This window comes from Perognathus longimembris, unplaced genomic scaffold, assembly GCF_023159225.1.
Source record: "Perognathus longimembris pacificus isolate PPM17 unplaced genomic scaffold, ASM2315922v1 HiC_scaffold_5535, whole genome shotgun sequence".
NCBI lineage: Eukaryota > Metazoa > Chordata > Mammalia > Rodentia > Heteromyidae > Perognathus > Perognathus longimembris.
Genome location: NW_025960973.1, coordinates 116590 through 123975, shown reverse-complemented (window position 1 = coordinate 123975; position 7386 = coordinate 116590).

Below are 7386 nucleotides of genomic sequence, written 5' to 3'. Positions count from 1 at the left end.
CCGTTTTAGGGGAATATTTGTAGAAGACACTAGTTCTTCCTGCTCTCTTGAGAATGCTGGCTGCACTTGTAGAAACAAACACCGTCCTCCCTCTAGTGGCTAGGGGACAAATACCTAGAGACTGAGCATACACAAGGTAGCACATTTTCTTTCTTTCTTTCTTTCTTTTTGTTTTTTTTTAATTATTAATGTTATTTACTTTTTAATTATGTGGTACCAGGGAATTGAACCCATGGCCTCGTGCATACTAGACAAGTACTCTACCACAAAAGCACATTCCTGGCCCCAGGACCTTTTCTTTTTTTTTTTTTTTTTTTCTTTTTTTCCCCTTTGGCCAGTCCTGGGGCTTGGACTCAGGGCCTGAGCACTGTCCCTGGCTTCTTTTTTGCTCAAGGCTAGCACTCTGCCACTTGAACCACAGCACCACTTCTGGCCATTTTCTGTATATGTGGTGCTGGGGAATTGAACCCAGGGCTTCATGTATATGAGGCAGGCACTCTTGCCACTAGGCCATATCCCCAGCCCAGGACCTTTTCAAGATGTCCTAAAGAAAATATATTTATTTACTTGCAAGTTTATTTTTGTGTACATGTACCATTGTGGGACTTGAACTCTGGGACTAGGTGCTGCCCCTGGGCTTTTGTGCTTAATACTAGCACTCTACCACTCGAGCCACTGTTCCACTTCAGGCTTTTTGGAGGTTAACTGAAGTTAAGAGTCTCACAGACTTTACTGCCCAAGCTGGCATCAATCCTCAATTTTCAGATCTCAGCCTCCTGAGTAGCTTGCATTAAAAACATGAACCACAGGTGCCTGGTCGGTTTATTTTTTTAAGACTCTGACCAACATAAGACTTTTTACATCATCCAAAAGAATGATAGAACATGCGTCTGAAAGTTAATTAGCTTGTAACAGCCCAATACACAGTTGTACAAAACATACACACACATACTCTCACCAACTATAAAGCTATGTTGTCAAGACATTTACATAAGGATCAGCTATACAAGATCTGCCACAAGATTACTCTTATACTTTATATTATTATAGCCAATATTTAAATAAGAATATTTAGTAGTGACCACTGGTGGCTCATGCCTATAATCCTACCTACTCAGGAAGCTGAGACATGAGCATTATGGATCAAAGCCACCCTGGGGAGGAAAGTCCATAGGAGTCTTAACTCCAAATAATAACCAATAGGCCAGAAATGGAGTGGTGGCTCAAGTGGTAGAGTGCCAGCCTGAGCAAGAAACCTCAAAGACAGCATCCTGAGTTCAAGACTCAGAACTGGCACAAAAAAATAAATGATGAAAAAATTAGTAATTAATGTTGTTTCGCTTTTTTGTTTTGTGTCCACTATTAAATACTTTAAGGCTAAATTCAACTAATAAGTAATGTTCTAAATTAAGAGCAATGAGAATCCACCAAACCTTAGTTATTTCATTGGTACTGGGAATCGAGAGCAAACTTTAAATTCATCTTTTGATTAGCCTAAGAAAGATGTGAATCAAAACGAAACACCCACCATCCTGGAAATATTAGCTATTGCTACAAATGTGCCCACATTTCTTCAAGAGGTAAGAAAAGCAAGGAGGGCTGGGGATATAGCCTAGTGGCAAGAGTGCCTGTCTCGGATACACGAGGCCCTAGGTTCGATTCCCCAGCACCACATACACAGAAAACGGCCAGAAGCGGCGCTGTGGCTCAAGTGGCAGAGTGCTAGCCTTGAGCGGGAAGAAGCCAGGGACAGTGCTCAGGCCCTGAGTCCAAGGCCCAGGACTGGCCAAAAAAAAAAAAAAAAAAAAAGAAAAGCAAGGAATGTTTGTTGAACAGCAACTTTGAACCAATAAGTTTACTTGGTCTCTCCCAGAAACAGAACAGGGACTGCCAAATGCCTGAGATGTATCAGGCACTCCTGAAGCGACTGGAGATACAAGAGTGAATGGGACAAAGTTCCTGCTCTCCTGGACCTTGCATGCTACAGAAGGTAGACAGACAAGAACAGGCAAACAACTGAGCAAGAGAAGTTTGGAAAGTGATGTGTCGTTATGGAGAAAATGTCTAGATATGGTTGGCAGGGAAGACATCTCTGGAGAGTGGCATTTGACTTCAGATAGGTAGTGGAGAGATAGAATATCCCCTGCAGAGAAGAATTAATATGAAAGATGTCACATGTCATTGCCTGAAGCGTCTTCATTACTACAGATTTTAAGAAAAAATAAAGCACATAAATGCAGAGCAAAAGATAGTAATAAATATTCCTTAAGGTAGAAGCTGATTCTGCATAGACAGTCTTCCTCAACTGAATCAAAACTATTCAGGGGGTTGGGCGCCAGTGGCTCACATCTGTAGTACTGCCTAGTGAGTAGACTCACATCCAATGGATCATGAATCAAAGACAGCCTAGACAGAAAAGTCCTGGAGATTCCATTCCCAAAATAATTAGCCAAAAGCAGGGCTGAAGGGGGTGGCTCAAGTAGTAGAGCACCAACCATGACCAAAAAGGCCTCGTGAGAGTACAAGGCCCTCAATTTTAAGCCCAGGTACCGGCACACACACACACACACACACACACACAAATGTGTATGGGAGGATGTGTGCAAATTACATTCAAATATATCATTTGATACAAGGGATTTGTATATAAAATAAATCCCATGGAGGAGGATTCTCCTAGAATCAGACCCCCATGGACACAGAAGGATGATGGTAGGCTCAAGAAATGTGAAGGCAGAGGAGAGTGAGAGCACATACAGTAGGAGACAGGCAGGAATCAGTCAGGCCGTGCCTTCTGGCTGTGAGGTTGGAGTGGAAGTTGAAGCATAAAATGAAGCCATACTGCCAGACGCTGGTGGCTCATGCCTGTAATCCTAGTTACTCAGGAGGCTGAGATCTGAGGGTCGAAGTGCAAACCCACCTGGGCAGGACATTCAATGGGACTCATCTCCAACTGACCACCAGAAAACTGGAAATGGTGCTGTGGCTCAAAATAGCAGAGCACTAGCCTTGAGCAAAACACAGCTCAGGAACATCACCCAGGCCCCGAGTTCAAGCCCCTTGACTCACCAAAAAGAAAACTAAAAGTCGCATGAAAGAGAGTAACATGATTTGTATTTTTATGCTAAAACTTTATTATTTTGCTTTACCTTTCCAGGGCTCAGGTTACATTCTTTAATACATTTTGTTACTGAGTAGTTTTGTGAATTAATACAAGGATGAATGAACAAATAAGCAGATTTCTTTCAAGACTCAGTCATGCCTTATGAATAAATAAAATCCTAGTATCATCTGTAAAACCCAAATGCTGTCTCATACCAAAAAACCCAAAGAATCCTTTAATTTTGTTTTCATTAGTGCATACTAATTGTACAAAATAAGAGGTTTTATTGGAGCTGGGAATGTGGCTTAGCTGTAGAGTGCTTGCCTAGCATGCATGAAGGCCTGGGTTCGATTCCTCAGCACCACATAAACAGAAAATGCCAGAAGCGGCGCTGTGGCTTAAGTGGTAGAGTGCTGCTGGCCTTGAGCAAAAGAAGCAAAAGCTTGAGCAAAAGTTCAGGGACAGTGCCCAGGCCTTGAGTTCAAACCCCAGGACAGGCAAAATAATAATCATTATTAGTAATACTTATTATGAATAATAGGTTTTGTTATACTCCTATATATACATACAAGGTACTTTGATCATATTCATTTACTCCATTAAGTAATCTTTTTCATTAAATTATTATCTTCTGTAAAATACGTGTAAGTCAGGCTTTGTGGTAGAGCACTTGCCTAACATTCATGAGCTACTGGATTCCATCCCCAGCACCATAAGTTTTTAAAAAATGGGCAAAAAGGGCTGGGGATATGGCCTAGTGGCAAGAGTGCTCGCCTCGTATACAAGAAGCCCTGGGTTCGATTCCCCAGCACCACATATACAGAAAATGGCCAGAAGTGGCGCTGTGGCTCTGAAGTGGCAGAGTGCTAGCCTTGAGCAAAAGGAAGCCAGGGACAGTGCTCAGCCGCTGAGTCCAAGGCCCAGGACTGGCAACAACAACAAAAAAAAAGGGCAAAAAGAATTTGACCACACCTGGTGCTGGTGGCGCATCCCTGTAATCCTATCCATAAACTCAATAAGAGAAAATCTGCACAACAAAGGTTTAAGTATGGAAAAAGTAAAGAAAAACAAGATACAAGCCCAATGCTGGTAGCTCATGCCTGTAATCCTAGCTCCTCCGGAGGCTGAGATCTAAGTATCTTTGTTTGAAGCCAGTTCAGGCAGAAAAGTCTTGAGACTCCCATCTCCAATTAACTACCACAACGTCAGAAGTAGAGGTGTGCTTCAAATGGTACAGTTCTAGCCTTGAACAAAAAAGCTTGAAGACAGTTTCCAGGCCCAGAATTCAAGCTCCAGCACAGGCATAAAAATTGTTTTAATCTAGTTTTTCCCATATTTATCTTTGTTGTTAGATTGATGTTAGCAGTAGCACAAATATAAATATCCATCAGATCTCAGCCTCGGGAGTAGCTGGAATTACAGGCATGTGCCAACCAGCAACCATCTAATAGCTGTTCAGTTTTCTACAGTCTGTAGTAGTTTCTGTCCTTACCGTGATGCTTTTGAATGTCCATCACTTGGGTTTGATGCTTTATGAATTGACTGATGTCGTAAAATGTGGGTGGCAAAAGCCATAGAGGGGGATGCCTTTCTCACCAGAGCACAGCAATGCCTACAGGTGATAGGAATATGTCAACCACTACTGTTCCTAACCTTCGTTTTTCGTTTTCTTTTCTTTTTGTTTTACGAGTCCTATGGCTTGGACTCAGGGCCTGAGCACTGTCCCTGGCTTCTTTTTGCTCTAGGCTAGCATTGTGCCACTTGAGCCACAGCGCCACTTCTGCGGAATCGAACCCAGGGCTTCACGGATAGGAGGCAAGCACTCTTGCAACTAGGCCAAATTCCCAGTCCCTAGGGGTTGTTTTTTTGTTTGTTTTTTGTTTTGTTTTAACAATAACTCTTGGTGTTCTGATGCATACGAAAGGCTTTTTATCCCTTTACAATAAAAAATACATCTAAAAGAAATAAGATAAAATGTCAGGCTCTGACAGAGCTGTGTGATGGTTTCCCAAGTATTCAGTATTTCATTGTCTTACCTCATTGAACTATACACAAAAATGTCTTGTATCTTTTAAATATCAAAGTCAGAAATGCTCACAGATGTCCTGAGAATAAAGAACACTAAGTAAGTTACCTATAAAAGCATGGCATGCATATGACAAATACAAATCATAGCTTATATTCATAATTTTTATAACACATACTGTCATTCAGATGCGCATATTTTTGGTAAGTTCAGTTCTGTTGATCAAAGATACAATGTAGACAATTCTCCATAATTATTTTAGATGTTTAGAAATAAACCCCACTCTACCTGTACCAACTTTCCTGTAGATCAATCAATTCATTTAGTGGCAAAATTTCACTGCGGTCAGTCTGAGTGGCTTGGTCTGAGGTAAAAAAGCCAATCTTTAGTTCATCAGAAATGTTAAGTCTGAAACAACAACAACAACAATAACAGAAGAGGTCAAATGTGCTTTGTGGTAGAAACAGGTGTCAAAAATGTCCTCATGAGCTGGGAATGTGGCTTTGCGGTAGAGTGCTTGCCTAGCATGCATGAAGCCCAGGACTGATTCCTCAGCACCACATGTATATAGAAAAAGCCGGAAGTGGCGCTGTGGCTCAAGAGGCACAGTGCTACCCTTGAGCAAAAAGAAGCCAGGGACAGTGCTCAGACCCTGAGTTCATGGCCCAGGACTTGCCAAAAAAACCCAAAAAACACAAACCAGAGATGTACTAATGGAGTGTTAAGATGTCTTGAATGGCTTGTTTAATTTCCTAATCAAAAGTACCAGACTACATGTACTTCCATTTAAACAATAAACGTAGTTTTTGTATATTTGTATATATATTTTGTATATTTTTGTAGTTTTGATTGTTATTATAAAGGTGATGTCTACAGGAAGTTTTATCTTTTGCAATTTTATATTTGGATTCAATAAACTGCAATATTATATATGCATATGTGTTATCTAAGTTATGTTAAGCGTTATTTGGTAGAAAGTATATGACCTAGTTTTATTTTTCTAAATGAACAAATAGTACAAGGAGAAAACTTTTTCCCATTTCCTGGAGTTCACTTACGTGAATATTATTTTATATGATCAGAGGCACGTGTGCATTGTGCCATTGTGTTTTTCCCTTAAGAGTGTCCTCCTTTGATCTGACTGTGTGTGAATGCCTACAGTCCTGTGCAGTTTATCATGTTCTGCTATATTTAGGAAGCAAATAGGTCTTTGTTGTTGTTTTTTTGTTTTTGTTTTTGTTTTTTGCCAGTCCTAGGCTTGGTCTTGGCCTGAGCACTGTCCCTGGGGTCTTTTTGCGCAAGGCTAACAATCTGCCACTTGAGCTACAGCATGACTTCTGGCCATTTTCTTTATATGTGTTGATATGGAATGGAACCCAGGGCTTCATGTATACGAGGCAAGCACTCTTGCCACTAGGCCATATTACCAGCTGGTATAGTTTAGAGAAAAACATTGTCATTTGTCTCTCTAAGCTTGGCTTACCTCACTTAACATGATTTGTTCTAGATCCATCCATTTCCCTGCAAATGACATAATATGACTCTTTCTAATGGCTGTGCAAAATTCCATTCCATACTAGTACCACATTTTTTTTGGCTGGGCATCTGGGCTATTTCCACAACTGCGCTACTGTACATAATACAGCAATGAACATGAATGTACAAGTGTCTTTACAGTATCCTGGTTTGTGATGTTCTAGGTAGATAGTCTTCATATGGCTGGGTGGTAAGGAAGGTATATGTTTAAGTTTGCTTTTTTGTTTAGTTTCTCCAGTCCTGAGGCTTTTCTGTTCCAGCCTTTTCTGTTTATGTAGTACTGAAGAATTGAACTCAGGTTTCATGCATGCTTGGCAAGCGCTCTACCACTAAGCCACGTGTCCACCCCTTATGTTTGGTTTTCTTGGTTTTGTTTTTGTTCTTTGCCAGTCTGGGAGCTTGAAGTCAGGGCCTGAGTACTGTCCCCAGCTTCTTTTTGCTCAAGGCTAGCACTCTACCACTTGAACCACAGTGCCACTGTGGCTTTTCCTATATATGTGGTGCTGCGGAATCCAACCGAGGGCTTCATGTATACGAGGCAAGTACTCTACCACTTGGCCATATTACCAGCTGGTATAGTTTAGAGAAAAACATTGTCATTTGTCTCTCTAAGCTTGGCTTACCTCACTTAACATGATTTGTTCTAGATCCATCCATTTCCCTGCAAATGACATAATATGACTCTTTCTAATGGCTGTGCAAAATTCCATTCCATACTAGT